At 37.9% G+C, this 18817-nt stretch overlaps 1 protein-coding gene across 1 annotated transcript in view; it reads left to right on the top strand.

Moving 5' to 3' along the window:
• GFRA1 (GDNF family receptor alpha 1) overlaps positions 1-18817 on the top strand; it is a 263680-nt gene that overhangs the window by 53031 nt on the left and 191832 nt on the right. The gene's annotated exons all lie outside the window — the stretch shown is intronic.

The raw sequence follows: 18817 nt of genomic DNA, 5'->3' as shown, positions 1-18817 counted from the left end.
TCAGTGTTATTTGGGACCTATGTAGGAAGGAGCAAGCCAGAAAGTTCTGCTGTTTCATCCTATAGAAGTTTGTCTGAGCTTTCCCTGAACTCACACACCCTTTTAGCATACACAGCATCCTGTATCAAGCGGTTGCTCTTTGTAATCATGCAGCTTTGAGAAGAAACATCTCCTTTTGCTTGTTTTGAGATGTGCAACTGCCAGCTTTATTTCATGCTCCCTGCTACTAGTGTGGAAGAAAATTAACAAGACATTTGTATTTGCCTTCTCCATGATACTGTTTGTTTCGTAGACCTCATTTATGCCTCCATCTTTTTTCCAAGCTGACTTTTTTTTTTTTTCCCCTCATGTTTCAGAAGAGGTGGGAAATGACTGCTTGTTCCACTCAGCCAGAGTAGGTGAATATCTCTCTTTTGTCTTCCATTACCAGTATGGGATTCTTTCCGCTTTGAAGTATTGTCAATGAATTTTTGCTTTCTTAAGAGAAAAAGTGGCCACAGGTAGAAGTTTCTTTCTGCAGCTCAAATCCTGCTTTATGTAATCTCGTGAAAACACCCTTCTGTTGAAACATCCATAAGATGGAAAATTCTGTGAAGAGGTGCGCTCCATATAAATTATCAAAAAGAAAAAAGAAAATAAATGAAAAGGATATAGGGATATATAAGGAAATATAGGGATATATAAAGGAAATAGGGATAATTCATGTAAGTTATTGTGTAGAGCTGCTTATGCTACTTTTGTCTTCTTGTTCCTCAACTGCAGTTGCACCCACCTGTCATCCTGTCATGTGTTAACCCAGAGGGTGAACTTTCTGGGCAGGGACTTACCTACCTACTTCTGCACACTGTGGAAGTTTGGGATAATGTATGAGTAGTGTTTATTATTAACGATAACAGTAATGTAAAGGTCACTCTTTTTTTTTTCACTTTTTTTTTTTTTTTTTTCCAGTGCATCATTTGTAAGAACTTCTATAAGGAAGTAAGACATTTGAATAAAAATTGAAATATCACTAAGTACATTTCTATTCTTTCCAGTCTGCTTGGCTGTTGAAATACATATTCAGGCTGCTGAAATAGGTAATATGCTGCTGAGGGGATTACTATTCTTTATATCTGCTGTTGCTTCATTATGATCCAGCTTCATTGATGCTAATCCCATTGGGATCACTCATAGAATAAAATACATCTTAGCTAGAGAGAGTGCACCATATGTTAAGTTGCACTTGCTTTGTATTTTAATACCATTTAAACTAACCTCTGTTGTGTGACTTATTTGTACCTCTGATGGAAGCTCATGTTTTTTTTTTTCTTGAGGTCAGCCTGAAGATACCATAGATGCCATACTTCATTGTGGGCTTGGAACTAGATGATCTTTAAGGTCCCTTCCAACCCAAGCCATTCTATGATAAGATCTGTTCCTAATGTAATGTTCCTAAGTTTTTCCCCAGTAATTAAAATAAAGTGATGAAGTTATTTAAGAGCATTGGTTCCTATTTGCTCTCCTCACAGCAATATGAGTCTGTATGTCTCAGTTTTCTAGCCTTCCAGCTGGGTTAACTACAACACCAGCATTCCTGAAACATTGGGTGAGGAATGATTAAGGTTCACAAAGAATATGGCAGGAAACATTCCCTTGAGGTTCATCTGTCCTTTTACAGTCTAAATGAAAAAGTTCTATATAGCCTGGTCTGTCCTGGATTTATCTGGCATATCTGGGAATGTCTGAAACATCCCACTATCATGCTGCAATATTCAATTCAGTGCCAGTTTAGAGCTCCTAGAAAGCTTGAGACCTGTACCCTGTCAATGTCGGAGAGCAGAGATAAGCATCTGCTTTTAGTCCTAGAACTGTGTAACTTCCTTTTGGTAAAATTCACTAACAGCAGATTTAGATTGGGGAAAAAAATCATATGCATAGAGTTTCAATTTGTTAAAATAACCCTCTCCCTGGAATAGCTTAGAAGAGGAAAGAATTCAAGAAGCATTAGTGAATATCAAGCTTGAGGACATGTGTCTTATTATTTTCACATAACAATGATGCAATTGCCAATAATCAGCTGATTAGTAATTGTTTGTGCTTGTCTACAGCAGTTACTTGCAGATTGTAAGAGTCTAGGCTATGCATTTGAAACAGATATAGTAGGTCATCGATTGGATTCAACAGGCTGATTTACACCTGGCGAGATCTGACTTTTTTTTTGTCTTAATAAACATAATAAATTTCTTCCAGTAGTTATGTCTTAATTTGTTGCAAATAGAATTAACAGTGAGGCAATTCTGCATAATTTCTGTGCTATAACACTTGTGCTTGATGCACATTCTGATCAATGAATGGAGTTTAAAAGGACAAAATAGGAAACTGAATAAGGTGATAAAAATAGAAAAGTTAGTATTTCCTCTAGCAGGTGTTTTAAGGCATGAGGCCATCGAAATGTGTTGATCTAAATTTCAAGATGTAGATTAATTATCTGTAGTGAAAAAAAATAATGAAAGAGATGAGTAACTTTTGGGCATTTTCCTAACCAACTGACATTCCTTTCTTTCTCTCATCAGCCATCTGGCTTGAAACTATTATGTTTGTACTTGTTGAAAGTTAGAAATTATGTTAAAGAAAGACAAATACCATATAAAATGGATTTCACAGGTTAACGGAAAAGCATGGAATAAAGATTCAAAGCGTAACTCTTTTTGACAACCCCACAGAAGGCGTGGTAAATGAATTGTAATTGATCATGATGAATTTAGTTACACGGTTTAAGGTTTACATGAAGTGGTGGAATAGATGCTATAGATCAATGCCTTTGATTTTATATTTCTGAATGTTTAAATGTGTTAATTAAAGTTGATGGTTATTAGTAAAATAGGAGGCTACGCTTTATGAGATAATTGGGACAAGTCTCTATCTGTTAGCATATTTAGTGAAATGCTATGCCTTTAGGAAGAATGTGTGACTTCTTTATAACTGCTATTTGCTTGAAATTAAGGAAGTCCAGTTTTATGTTAAACAAGTAACATCGACTTTCAGGGTGGCTGAGTTATTTTCTGTATCCTGATGAAAACTTCTGATGTATTTATTTCTGAAAGACCAGATACTAACGATAAAGACACAGTCATTCTGTGTATTCTAGTGTCTTACCAGATTGCCTGTGCATTTCAATCTTAATCAGCTTTTTTAATATCTCACTTTTCTCAAACCATTGCAACTGTAATTATTGGAACAGAACCCACCAAGTATAAAAAATAATGATAGAGCCATACAATTATATTAATTTCTAAAAGCCGTTAGCTTCTTTTAAATAGAAACACCTAGTATAATTACAAAGTGGTTTCACATCCTTTTTATGTTGTATGTGGCCTGGTTTATTCGGGTTTGGTTGCTATTTCGCAAGTGATGTTTTTGTTCTACTGCACTTCCTCTAACTTCAGTCAAGTACAGAAGGCTTATGCAAAGGTGCTGCTATGTTTGTGTCCCTGTCTTTAAGTTCTCAACTACTTGTGATTTGGCAATCCATGTAATAATTTAATAAAAATATATATTGTTTTTATTGGCATCCTTTATCCTGCACCATGGGTTTGTGTATGTCCCTATTCTGTGTCTCATTTGGAGAGGAAGTTTGAATTTGGAGAGCTTTGAGATTAAATCAGTTTTTAATAGACGTATTACCTATGCCTTTTGCTGTTTTAGGAAGATCTATCAACACTCATTTGAGAGGGGCCAGTCAATACAGGGAAGACGCTGAAGAAAAGTAATTTCCAGCATCTTCCCGTAAATCATGCACTGGCATCTATTTGTTTTATAGGCCAACTAGATTAGTATCGCATTCAAAATGACTTCAAAAACATTTGGTATCACCTTTTCAGCTTTAAGCCTTTGAACTTAAGCCTTTAAGGCTTTGAAGTTAAGAAAACACAGACTTTTGCAAAATTATGAAGAATCCTCCAGCCATGAGGATCAGAGAAGAATATTTAAATACAGTGTTGAAAAGGGCCATCCCAAATGAGAATTGCAAGGCATGACCACAAAGCACAAAGTCATTTTAAGTGTATGGAATGTGGGAGTGGAATGCTGCAATCAGTCATCATGCAATATATAGAGGCATTACTCCACTGATTAGATCTAAAGAAGTTTAACTGGAATATTTCATAACGTGAGCCCAACACCCCCTCTTTTTGAAGTCAGCTGAAGTTCTTGCCATAGATTTCAATGAGCAAGGGCAGAACCAGCATTTCAGCATTGATTTCAGCGTGTATACATTTGTAGTTTGTATTTGAGGTGCACAGAAATATCTGGAAAAAAAAAAAAAAGTCAGATTTCAGTAGCATTTCAGTGATCTATTACTGGATGGATATTAAATACTAACTTTGAGGAACTAAAGAGTTAAAACCTTTAGGACTGGTTTATGTGTGAGCTTCGCGCTGCTGAAACATCACTTGGAAATTATTGCAGTAGGCAGGTCTTAAGTTTCATAGAGCTGTGAGTGTTTTATGCTTATCTGACAGTTAAACCTTATGAAAAGAAATGGCTATCTAGGCGTTTTTATAAATTGCATTTTAAAAGCTGTGACTGAAGGATAAAACATTCCAGTAGAAGATACATGTAAGCCCTTGGTTGTCCCCTCCCTCGTTATGGATGTGTCAGAGGTGCAATGGGCAGTCCGTTCGTGCGTGCAGAGCAGGTACTGGCTTCCTGGAGGCACTGCTCAGCTCAGATGTTCTCTGCACCATTCATGTGCACATCCTTGTTGGCTCACCAGGAGAGAGGACGCAGGGACTGCCATGGACATGCCGGCCATGATTTGTGCAGTTTTGGTGTATGCAGAGCAGGTGGCCCTGATTATTGTTATTTACTATATTAGTGATAAGCAACAATTATCTGCTTTCTGTTGCTACCAGTCAGACTGCAGTTTTGGCTGGTTAAGGTTGATATAAATCGTTTAATGGCCCGAACTGGAATTATCAACATTCACAAGAGGCTAAAGCTGCAAGCAGGACAAGCCATGGTAGCTTAGGAATTTACTGCAGACTTTGCCAGACTGATCAGGACTGCTGCCAGCACTACGACAAAGTCCTTTATGTGGATAAGCTGCAGGTTCGCTTCTAGGGCCAGCATGCCAGACCCTTTGTTACCCATCAGCACAGCAGATGCACTGAATGGAATCTGACCGCATCCAGGCCAAGGCCAGCACTCGCTCCTGGAGGCTCCAGCAGCCATTTGGGATGAAAATGAGCTGCCAGGCAGGCAGGTCAGGTTTGGCAGCCAGAGGTTTTCCTATTTCTTGTGGCTACCAGTGGTACAGCAGCAATCAGAGCCTGCATCAGCACTGATCCAGGCAAGGCTCTGCATGAGGCCCGTGCCGTCACCCCCGGCTGCAGGAGGCCTAGGGACAGTGCTGGCCAAGCTTTTGGTGAAGAAATCAAATGCAGTCCTCATCGCTGGCAGTTTCAAGGGTTCTAGGAAAACCAGCTCCTTTGTTTCTCTGAAACCTTGAAAACACACACTTCAAAGCTATTGTTTTCCATGGCCTTCATCTAGATGCTATCACTTTGCACTTACCATTGTGAGTTGGACTCGATGATCCTTGTGGGTGATCCAAGTTGGGATATTCGATGATTCTCTGACTTCTTAAAGTAATAATCTTCTCTCTGCAATAAAGCATGACATTTATCAGGTGGAGTAAGCAAATAAAGCAAATCCTTTTTTTTTTTTTTTTTCTTCTTTAATTTGCAATGTAGAACACAAAATGAAGGCAACAAGGAATTTTTAGTCCTGGGCAACCTGTGTAGGGTGGCCCTGTGTGAGTAGGGGCTGGACCAGGTAATCTCCAGGGCTGCCTTCCAACCTCTACTGTTCTGTCATTAGGTAAAACTAAAGGTCTTTTTAGCGTTTTTAGTATAACTTCATTGTCATAATAACTGTAAGTATGTCCAGTGGTATGAACTCTTAAATATAGTAGAAATAACACTTTAAGAGTCCTTGGTTTTGCCTTTACAGATTTTCTCTGCTGTAGCCTTTATTCCAGTAGGACTTTGTCACTGAAACTTTTCTCATATCCCACAGGAATATTTAACAAACCCCTGAACATTAAATTATTTAAATTATTATTTCTTCCACATAGTCTACATGTCTTCCTCTTAACATGTTTACTGAACTCTGTGTGAGAGTCTATGTGATTCATAAATGGGATTGACTGGGCATACTTTTTAACATCATTGACATGAAATTTTTTAAAAGCAGAGAATTGTCCTCAGACAACTACCAAATCTGTAGAAAGATGGAGAATATTATACGTGTGTCTCCTGTAGTGACACAATCCCTCCTGCCTTTATGTAAATTACAGGGAGCTCTGGCACCCACAGGGTAGCAGCTCCAGCCCTTGGCCTCCGAGGAGCATGTGCAAGAGCACTGCTCACATGGACTGAAATGCCATGGCATGTGTGGTGCTCAGTTATAACAAACATCTCCCAGAACTGACCTTGTTCATGTATGAAACATTCCTTGTGCCTTATCCACAAAGAAAAACTAACAATGAATGACTTCAGAAATGTAAAATTGTGTTGGAGCTACAAGCAGACGAATGGTCTAGGTTGCTGAAAGAGCAGAAAAAACTAGGCCCAAGATCTGCCAGTCTTTGCTGGAGATGTTCATACAGCTCAAACTGATGCACTTTATACTGTAAGAGAGTTAATAAATAAGGATAATAAGTCTTAAAGACAATGATTTCTTTGTGAGTAGAATCATGGCCTCATTTTGTTGGAGGGCTCCTTGAATAGCTGACGCAGCCATCTAAAATTAGGTGGGTTGATATCCAAATACCAGCATCTTTACCCACAGTTTCAGTTGATTTGCAAAGACACTGTGACCCCTAATTACACGTGATGATTCATTTATACTATCAGCCCCAGGAATGTGTCCTGGTTCCCAGGCTGGGGTCCATGCTCTGGCAATGCACTTGTATATGTGGTTGAGACCCATCACACATTAACCTTCACACACACACACACAGAGGAAACAAAACAAAACAAACAAACAAAACAAAACAAAAAACCAACCCTCCATACCCATACTGAGACAGAAACTGGAAGACTTCGTAGTCAGCTGGGAAGGGAACCGTGTGGTGCACCACAGACGGCCCCATTCTTTAAATCTAAAGAAAAAAAACAGCTTTCATTGCATTGCAGAGCAGCATCACTATTTCATTATTGCCTTAAAATAACATAGCCTCTAGACAATGCGTTTATTATTATCTTATTAGTTCCCATTAGACTGATATATGCGGACATTTTAACAATATAATTGAAAGTAAATTACCAGGAACATCACTTTTCCAGTTGCATTGTATAGTTAGTATATAAATAGCTGACTTGAAAATGCTCTTGCTTTAGTGTGGTGCAAACTTGGACTCCTAATTTCTTGTGCTAAGAGGGCATTTAATGACTGAAAATGGTGCTTTCACCAGATGATGTTTTGAGGAGGGATAAGTTAAATGTATGAGATGGTTACACTGGGAATACACTGTAATATTATACTCAGTTTGCATTACTGATATTCCTAGGAACCTTTGCTTGAAGAAAAAGTGCAACATGCCTAGGCCTGCATGAATACTATGTTAAGATACTTGCATCTCATCCTCCTAAGTTAGAGCAAGAGCGGCTAGGCCAGACATTCTCAGCTCTGGAGTCTGCATTAGCTCCACAATCTAAGACCTGGTGGCACTCCTTGGGATTCAGAGACTGTGAAATGCTGGGACTGCCATGGAGATATCATTTTACTAATAATGGCATTTTCAGACCAATTTCTTAGCTACCTAGAGGGAAAATGCTTTAAAATATTTACTTAAAATTCACTTACAAGTACTTTTTATTATCAGAATATAATTTCAAAACAGTATCTAGGAGTCTGAAATAGTGAAACACTTAATGAAAGTTTAGAAATTATAATAAAGCGTAGTAGATGTATTACTCAGACTCTCTTGTCAATTGAACTTGACCATTTGGATCTTGAAATGTGTTGTGAGCTTCCTGTGAAGCTAATAAGCTTGATTACAGTTTAAGAATCTACTCAGGACAGGATCAACAAGCACCTGTACATATTTATGCGGAGGAAGAAGTCTCATATGTTAATACAGAGTGTCATGAAACTGAGGGTAATTTTGCATTCACCTTTCAACTTCATTTTATAGTATCATTTCCATCATCCTATTGCCAGACACTTGCATCTCAGCAGCACCTAGAGGCCAGCACTACAGAGATGTGGGGTGGGAAGATCTTGATCCCAATGCAACGAACAGCTGAAATCAACAGGAGGAAGGGGGGAAGCAGACACCAAGAGTAATGAATCAAGCAAAGTATGAGACAGTTGACAGCAGTCATTGCTGCCTAAGCAAAGTGTGAGACAGTTGACAGCCATCGTTGCTGCCCACCCCATTAGCTGTCAGGAGGTAATGGGATTCTGTAGGTAAAACTACGCTGCAGCGCCTCTTAGAAGGTTTTAAAGGAATCAGAGATGACAACTGGCCTGGTATTTTTGTCACTTCATATTTACTGCTTTATGACAGTCCTTCTGTGAAATGTATTCTGGTTTATACCTGCATTCTAATATATGAAAAGTTAGAGCTTGCTGAGTTTTTTGGAGAGTTGGAACTAAGCCTTAAATTAGATGAGTAATACTTTCCTTCTTCTCAAGACTGAATAATAAAATTGTAATGCCTTATTTCCTTGAAGAAATTGCAACAAGAAATTCTATGTTAACTTGAAGGAAAAGGGGAGGGGGTAGGAAAAGGGAAAGGGAAAGAGTCCTTCCCTGTAAGCTACCTCTCTAGTAGTGAAGCAGAGCCTGACTGAAAACAAAACTGCCCTTCAACAAAGGTCGCATTCTGAAGCACCACATTAGAAATAAAATAAAAGCTAGGAAGGTTGGCAAGTAAATAGCAATATTTGCACAAAGCCATGCGTTATATATCCACAAATGGCTGTTGCATGTTGTTATTAGGGTCTAGGATAGAAATCTGCATCAGAACATTCGAGATTTCTGATGTGGCATGTACAAGTGTATGCATACAAGTGACATATACCAGTATCTTCTATCTGAGTAGAAAATTACAATTTATGGAACTGGAATACTCAAAGGGTTTGAAAGCTCTGTGCATTCAGTTCAACAGGAATAAATCAGACCCAGAGTAATATGATCTCCAAGTGTCTGATTTCTTGTATTTGCTTGAGTATTTTCTGGGAAGCATTAGGATGAATCATTTGGTTTACAGAATCGTATTGAACATATAGTTGGAGGCAACTGTGTAAGGGATTTTCATTAATCTATTGGTTAATGTAGTTTCCCTGGAAACTTGAGAAGGAACCTTCTCACTGTAGTCTTTTTATTTTTAGTATTTGTGCTATTTTGTTTGATGAAATGATTAAGAGTATATAATGATCGGATGAGTGTTTATTTTCACTGCTTCTAGCATAGGGGACAGAGTTATGGTTTATATGTCTGAGTGTGACACAGAGATGGATGTCAGCTGATATTCATAAATAGCTTTCGCTGATAGTTTGCAGGCATTTTTTTCATTGATGATTTTCTTTACAGCTTGTGACCTAAGGGAAGCAAATTAACATAGCTCTTTCTCTACCTGGTTTTGCAGCCTTGTTATGTTCCTTGTACTGCCCCAGTCACTCCTGAGCCAATAATGTCAGCTGTGATTTGTTTGTTCACCTCTCCTGCATTGTCCTTCCTCTTACTATGCCGCTCCTAGACCTAGCACCTGAGCTTGGTGCCTGCTCCCATCACCTGCCTCCTTCCTACACATCACCTGCAAAGCATTCCTCTGCTGCATTTTATGTGTAAGCATCATTACGATGCACTCAGCTCTGCTCTGCTCTGGGTAACTCTGTAGCCTCCCTGCAGGATCTCTTGTCCTCCTACCCCATTCATGATGTGGTTGTGTTCCCTGCTTTTGCCTGAAATGAGATTTTTAGCTCTTCTGTGATGCCATGTAATCTGTCTGTGCTGTGGGGCACCGGTTCACTTCCAGATGCCATAAATAAATGAAGACAAATGCTCTAAATTTATAGGTGATCGTTTTTATATTATGTCTGTCCCTATGAGTTTAACCTGGTGTTGTGTTCTGTTGCAGCAGTCTGGCTGCTGCATGCATGCATGGTAGCATCCAGGGTCCTGCTCTATAGTGTCTGGACCTCATCAGGAGGTGCTGCAGTTGTGTGGTGACACTGAGCCACTGCAAGAGAGGAATGCTGGAACCACTGTTGGGTCCTACAGGTTTTCAAAATCTAGTGCACTCTTCTGAGCTTATAGCTGGTTCTTTCTAGTGGACGAGTTTGAAAAATCTTAGCAGGAGCATCTGGAAGATGCCTAGAAAACTTCCTGTGTACAGGCAAGAGAAGCAAGCACACATAAAAGCAAAGACCCATAAAATAAGTGGGCTGATTAAAAGTCATCATGGAAAAGTCTTTCTGAAGGAGCAAAAAAGTATCAAGGGACGAGAAAAAAAGGACTATAACCCATTCATGCTTTGGTGTCCTCCTTGTTTATGTATCCTGTTAGGATTAAGGAAGCATTAAGATACATCTTACGTATCTAGCTGTAGATGTATAGATGGTATAGAAGACCTCAATAAGAGAAAAGGTTGTGTTGTCTTTCTTTTTGGGAAGCTAACATCTGAAAAAAAAAATCCCTTTGCTTTTTGACATTTACTGTTGTATTCAGTATATTTTCCTCAGTATAGTATTTCTGGTTAAAAAAACAAACAAACAACAACAAAACACTGCAGATTTTATAATGAGTATCACAACTATTATAGTTAATCCTAGACCATTTCCTAATGAGGCGCATGTTCATACTACCACCTAGTGCAATTCATGCTTCAGTGCAACAGCATTGTACAATATGATGTCTTTATTATTAATGAATTCCTCTGAATGATTAATCTTGCTGATGTACTTATTGACTACAGTAATAACTCTCTATTAACAGAAGAAATAGAATGTAGTTGTTCTTCTACCTCTAAGCCCTCTGTAAATAGCACACTGCTTTCCATACTTTATCTGCCTATTTTTCTCATGTGCACATTGTAATTTCGAGATAGTAATCATTCCCCTAGCACAACAATACCCACCTACACTCCTGCTGTGGGTTTATATGAATGAACAGTGGCTGGTTTGTATCAGCACCCTATTAATATTTGTAGTGTTATTTGGAAAAACACAGTAGATTGTCTTGTGCTGTGAGGTGTAAAACCACAGTAAATCTCTAAGATCTTGGGTATTGGCATGCTGCTCTTAATGAAGAAAAGTACAGACTAAACAGCAAATGTTGCTGTTTCTTAGTGTGTAGCTGTTACTTTAGTCATTCTAGTTCTATCAAGAAACGACCTTTTCTAAAGGTAGGTCTGGTAGGCTTTCTTGAATGACATAGGCATTTCATAAACAAAATAATATACATAAAACATTCTGATCATTTACAAAGGGCTTTGGTGTTTGTTTGTTTGTTTTTATATTTAATATCATAACCCTCATTTTGCCTCTACTAATGAATTCAGTCACAAGTGGATATTATCATCATTTCCTTTAAAAAGAAGTTTGTGAAGTTGATATTTACTATTGCTGTTAACTTTCTAGCACTACTAAAGTGTTGTGTCAATAAGGAAAATATACAGGTAATTAGCTTACTGTGCTGCAGAACTTTCTCTAATACTGCCTATATTTGTCCTTGCTCAAAAAATAAAGAATGTGTACTTAACTTCATACCCAGAAATATTAAAAATCTGTTAATAGCTGTTCTCTCTATGGACTAATTGCAACATGTTCCCCATTCTAAAAGAGCTAAATACTTTTTTGTTTCGGTAAGGGACTATTTTTATAGAACCAGCACTGGTTGGTTCTATAACATGGCTTCACTGTCACGTTTACGTGATGGGCAGGTGTGGCTGTAAATTTACCTTATGAACTTTAGAGGAGTGAAAAATTATATCTTACAAGTGAATTTTCTTTATTTTTTGGGGGCAGTATTCCCAAATAAAACTTTTAAAATGCACCCTCCAGTAGATTAATACTTTGGTTACTCAATGCAGAAAGGACAAAGAGAGTCAATATATTGTTTCTGTTTTGTGCTCAGAAAGAAATGTTTAAATTCCACTGAATTCATTGCTAAGTAAGGGAGGAGTTAGACATCTGTTAGGAATGAGTTTTTTAAAATGATCGTGTCTGGATCATTTGCACCTAAAAATCCTTGAAGGAAACATCTTTGACTGAGGCATTTCACATACACCAACCTCTTCTGAAATTAACTTGGGACTGCTGGGGAAATTGCAGAAGCTGGAAAGCTATGAATAGCTCCCCAGTATTTGAAAAGGACTTTTAGCTAAATGGCCAGTTAACCTGACTTGAGCTCCAGGTGGAAGAGTGGGAGGGAGCATGGGATTGCAGTGTTACAGAATTAAACGATAGGAATGCAATTAATACAAAGCAGCATGAATTTATAGAAAATAGACCTAATTTAGCTCCTTGAGATAGAACAGCTGTAATCATACTGCATAGATATCATATGCCTTAGCTGCTAGAAGACATTCAGCTAGCACAAAATACTACTGTTCATCTAAAATAAGTGGCACCCTAGCACATACAGTCTATAATCAATGACTGAAATCTGAAACTGATGGTTTTGAAAAATAATTCCCGAGAGGATTAATCATCCAGTGAGGCTGTTTACAATTCTGTCTTCCAAAGAAGACTGCTCAAAGGTGATGCTACAGTTTTATGCATAACCTGGCCATAAACATAATTCACCGCTGATAAAATATGCAGATGACACCAAGACTGACAGCAGGATAGATAAAGGTGGTGACAAGACCATCACACCGAGTAACACGGATAGCCTGGCAAACAGAACCCATGCAATTAGCTAATGCTGTAATGCATACGCGTGCAGAGCTGCACAGCTGAAAATAACCAAGGTTAGAAGTGTTGGGGCAGGGCAGGGAGCACTGTTCTGGAAAACAGCAACTTTGAAAAGTGCTTATAAATCATCTTGAAGAACTGAGTCAACACAAACTTGAAATGTGACGTCTGAGGTAAAAAGGCTTAACAGGAATCTGTAAATCTATTCAGGAAAGCAGCGTGTAGGAGTGAGAAGGCAATTTTATGTTTATATAAGCACTGACGAAGCCAGCACTAGAATATTGCTTGGAAGTCAGGTGTCAGTGTTTCTAACAGTGCAAGAAATGGAGAGGGTGTATGAAAAAAGCTACAAAGATTATCTGAGCACTGGAAAAATGCCTTACTGTGAAGGACAGGAAGAATGCAATTTGTTAAGCTTATCAAAAAAGAGTCTGAAAGGTAACTTGATTGCAGCACAGAAGTAGTAGCACAAGGAGAATATACCAGGTATTAAAAGACTTTTTAATCTCAGAGGAAAAGGCTGAAGAAGAAACGTGCTAGAAGCATCAGCTGACACATTTGAACTATCAATTATACAAAGATCAGTGTGCCAATTAGTCAGCAGAACAGGTCTGATGCATCTCCCCTCTCGAAGTCCTCAAACTAAAGCTGTGTCCTTTCCAAAAAGATGTGTTTTAGCCTGCCTGGCTTATTGATCTCAGCCTCACAGTATGATTCCTCCTCCTTGTATGTAATAAAGTTTGGTATATTCCCACTCTGCATGATATTTATCCCAGTTTGCACAGAAATAGTATGTACATACATCAAGCCAACAGAATCATTTTAAAGGTAATGTGTCCGATATCTTTATATGTGAACGATGAGATAAGAAGTAAGCAAGTCAGTAAAAAGAAGTATTCTCTGATTACAATTATAAACTGGAAATTGTCATGGAAGAGGGAAAATGTATTATTAATATGAAAAAGCCACTAGATGGCACTGGAACATCCCTTTACAATCCTCACGTGGAATGATAGCCTGATTATCCATATTTTCTAATCAAGACTAAAAGGAATTTATGAACCACAGTATGAAGAATCCAAGGGGCATACAAATCTGATACTAGCTAGGATGAATTTTCTTTGTTGTACATGATATACTATTCATTATTTAATTTACGACTAAGTTATCTTTAGGCACTTATATGTTTGGAGACTTTTTAAAAGAACTTAATCAGTATCAAATTATATCAAATATGCCTTAGAATATGAATTGAACACCATCCCAATCCATAGTTTGATTGCTGGCTAGATCTTGTTCTCTTCCTGCTTGAATAAATTTAGTTAAATAAATTACAACAATACTCTGTTATAAAGTGAAATGTGATATCTCACATATATCTTGACATCAAGACTGCTTGGAAATTTATTAGTACACAGTAACAGGAATTATTGTTTCAGTAAAATGCAAGAAATGTAGTGTGTGCTTATAAAGACTCATTTCTGGCATTTCATCTATTTAATAAATTATTTACATCTAAAAACCTATCACTGGAAAGCAATTTCTTCCAAACAAGTAGATGTCATGTTTAAATACTGAAGACATTTAGCAGGAAGAAAGGAATCAGCTCCCACTTCACATTTCCAAATACATCTTTAGGCTTCCCAACTATCCAGACTGACAGACGTGTGCTGATGGGAGCAATCAAAGGAGCAGCGAAAGCTGGCAATATCTGAGAATTGCTGCATAAGTCTGGTTAAGAAATAAGAATTCATAAGAAATGCAGAGGGCATATATTTAACGTAACAAATCCAGTGTTTGAGAAAATGCAAGTCATTTAGCAGTTCAATTTCTGATACAGTTTTAGTCAAACAATAAATGAAATACCAGCTTTCTGCTAATGACAATCCCATGCTGAAAAGGCTTTCAAAACCCACATGTATCAGCAGGGGACTGCAGGTGACTGTGAAAGAATGTCTGTGCCTTGACTTTGGCCCTTCAGAGAATGTATGTCACCCGCATGGATTGCAAAGATCAGGGAGTGATTTTGACAATTTGTGCTTTAGGAGTTTTACTTGTGAGCCAGTGGAAAAGTGTTCTTCTGCAGGTGAAAGTATTACTAAATATAAGCATTTTACAGCACAGACTATAGATACTTTCATAAACAGAGCTATAAATATTAGCTTGTCTAGAATATAAAAAAGCATCTAGAAATTTGATAAAAATCAGCCCCCCAAATTCACCCACTGAGCAACCAAAGAATTACAAAAGTCATTTCGATAAGGAGCTGACAAATTCTAGCAGACGTGTTGAGAGTGGTGGGAATTTGGAAGGTTGGGCTATGGCTAAAATACATCAGCAGTGCATGTCAGCTATGTCAGCTCCCATCAGTAAACAGCTCAAAAGAAGCAGAGCAACTACTTAAATAGGGTATTGACAACCAAGGCATAGATCATTAGACATTGAGTCCAGTCCTTTACCCAGTTAACTTACTGCAGGATCACATCTCATTTCAGAGCACAGAACTGGAACTCTTTTGCTAGTCTTCTTTACTCAATAGCTGCTTATTGCATTGTCAGCCTTGGAAAATGGGCATTCAGCTTATCTGCTAAATCCATTAGCTTTTCATGGAAATCATCTGGAGGTGTTTTCTCTTAGAAGAAGCTTCAGGGCATTATTTCAGCTCAGCCAGTGGTAAAATCCTTTCTTGTGTTACAAACTGGTATGAAATCAAAGATGACTGGTAAGCCACTTGGCTCACACGTGGAGTGTCTACATGTGGTTGAATCTGCAGCAGAAAGATGCAGTGAATGGCAAATCAAAAAGCAACGTCTTCTCTTCCTCTCCAAGGACAAGGAGCATCTGCTACAGATAGGTAACACAGCTGGTCAGGCACAGCACCCTTAACCAGGGAGATGTGATGAACAAGCCTCTTTCTATTCTTCCTTGCAGGAATTGTGACTCTCTTTTACACCTCTGTGTTGTCTCCAATGTGTTTTTCATCAAAATGGGATGTTTTTACAATTTAGATACATATTATTTAGTTTTCACTCCAGGGCTTCTGCTATCGCCCCAAACCTGCACTCTGATGTTCCCCACTACACCTTCATGGCAGGGGTTGGCCTTGAAGTTTTTCAGTCCATTTTTAATCTATACATATAATTCAGTCACAAGTTTTAAAAACAAATGTTCCCTTCCTTTGGGGTCTAATTTTTTAGACAAGTCAACCACCAAGCAAGTTGAACTCTACACAGGCAACCAGCCCTGAAGCTGGAGGCTGTCGATTGCCTCTGTGACTGCAAACCCCATAAGCTAGGTCAGCAGAACCTGTGACCTTAAATGACATTTTACCCTGTGCCAAATATATGAATTTTTCCTCACTGACTTAGTGTGTCACTACATTTGTACTTTTTTAGTTTGTGTGACATATTCTTTAATGTTATAAATTGAAGACAAGAAATAATTTGGCATTACCACAAATTCCACTGTATTTATGTCAACTAATTAGAAATAATTTCTGTGGGTACTGTTGCATTAGCTAACTGTAATTTTATTCTGTGTTCCGATATTGTAGTGGATTTCATGTGTATGAAGTCTCTGATCTGAGCCATAAATAATAAATAAAATAACATGAAAATGTGGCAGCTTAATTCCTTTTAATAAAAAAACAAAAACAGACAAAAAAAAAAAAAAAAGAGGGGGGGGGGGGGGAAGCAACCACAAAACCAAACCAAATATTTTTAGTCCTTTTTTTTTTTTTTTTTTTTTCCTCCTAGTTGCAGCTGTTCCATGTTTTAAAAATAGGTACATATCTGGGGAACTACGAGTAACATGGGGAGCTTTTGGTATAGTTAAGCTGTAATTCTGTTCTGTTTTGGCTTGTTGGGTAACCTGCTTTTTGAGTCTTCTGCTCCTCAGCATGGCCTCTGACCATGACTTCTCCCTTGCATTTTGGCTTAGTGCATTTCCCAGTTTCTTTGGCTTGCCTTTGCTCCATCTCCAGACTCATAAAGGCTGACAGACTATTTCCTGGTCAAGTTTCCCCAACAGCTAATCATGTGAATTTAGGGTTTAACAGAGCTTCTGTGTTAGGGTTCTGTGCTCAGACCTCTTTGACCCTTTTTAGTAAGCTCTTTGTCAAGTTCAGTTATTTCACAAGTCTTCTCAGGCCCATGTCCTGGCATAGTTATTTTCCTGGTAGATTTTCTTTGGGGTGTGTGTGTGTATCTTGGGTTCTCCATGGGAATCACCTGTTTGCATTAGGCTGTTGCTGGGAAGGACTTTTAGAAAGCATGGCTGGGAGCTGTGGTTTGATGATTAAAAAAATCAGTGTGGTGCCAGCATATAAACCTGAGATAAAACTGCAGTTTGTACATTGTGAAGGACAGGGGGACTTGATGCTTGTCATATCTCAATCCCTACCAGGTAGATCTGTTAATCTTATTTTTTTTTCCATAGCCCCCTTCAAACACGAGGGAGATTTTCTGTTTTCCCCTAACAAACAACTGTTACTAGGTCCAAAGCAGAAGCATGGCTAATTTTTCCTATAATTTTTTTAATCTAAGATGGCTTTTTTTTTTCTTCTGTGACTCTCCTTCTCACTAACTGCTTCAATATTTCTATGGCACTGATTTTTTACTCTATTTTGTCATTAAAAAAGGGACAACTACTTCTGGCCTCAGAGGCTGTGAAATGCTAGGTGTGTAATTATCCTAAAAAATAAAAATTCTTTGTCATCTGTGCAATAACGATTTTTTTTCATAATAACTGTGTGTATTTTTATAGTAACTTGGCAATGTTCTGTAACATTAATTAAATAGGATGAGATTTGCTTATTTTTCACTGTTTACTTTAAAGATTAATCACCTCTGGATTAAGAATTTTAAAGAAAATCCATGAAACACATTTTTTGCTTTTTTTTTTTGAGTTCTCCAGACAGAAGTATTATATTGGTCCCAGTTTATATTAATCATGAGACAGCGGTGACAAGTGTATTTTTATACTTGCAGCAATTAGTTTGTTTTACCCTGCAACAGCTGGTTTAGTCCAGCATTAAATATTTTTTATAGTTGTTGAGAGATTTCTTTAGCCCAATAAAATTTATATTGATTTCTGCTTTTTTTTTTTTTTTTTTTTTGTGAGCTTTATTCTTTTGCTGTTCCATCGATTCAGAGTTGTAGCCATTTGAATTGTTAATACGAATTGTGCTATAGTTATGCTGTCATTCTGGTAAAATAATCAAGAATGTAGACCTTCATAGCTATTCAAATAAATGACTACATACATCTAAAGCTTGCAACTAGTTTTCTGGAATCAGAAATACCTCTGAAAAGGGATAAGTTGTTTACAGTTGTTTAAAATTAATAACATCCTACAAGGATCTTCTTTAGGGAAGAGAAAAAATTTATAGAGAATTCTGCTCTGACAGCACTGGCTATTAAGAAATATATTTCCAACCTTTTGGAATTATCCTAGTTAACCCAGTGGATCAGAATACTCTTTGATACTGATGCTGCAGATCAAACCTTGCCAGTCTTTAAACTGCAGCTGTGTCATGAGAGGGAAAAAAACACCTTTCTACATCTCAGGCAGAACTTGGTAAGTTTCCAAAAAGATCAATTCCTACCTTCTTGATAAAATATCTCTTGCAGTTCTGTTAATGATGGAGCTTGGAGGGCTCTTGGTGTAGAAAAACTAGTGAAGATTATTCACTTATGGTTTACCATAACTGGAGGCATCTACTGATCAGTGAGTTTGTAAACTATTCTGGACAATCATCCCAATCATCCAGTATCATTAGAATTGAGCTGTTTCAGAGAGTTTGTTACGGGATTGCATTGTCAGATATAACCTAAATAGCCCACAGGTCCCATGAAGTATTTCTTGATGATAACACAAGTCTTCCTCTCAAATGAGACCGCGTCATTACC

The sequence above is a fragment of the Anas platyrhynchos genome, chromosome 6 (genome assembly GCF_047663525.1).
Source record: "Anas platyrhynchos isolate ZD024472 breed Pekin duck chromosome 6, IASCAAS_PekinDuck_T2T, whole genome shotgun sequence".
Classification (NCBI taxonomy): domain Eukaryota; kingdom Metazoa; phylum Chordata; class Aves; order Anseriformes; family Anatidae; genus Anas; species Anas platyrhynchos.
The sequence above is the reverse complement of the archived record's forward strand: the minus strand, read 5'-3'. Positions and strand labels throughout refer to the sequence as shown.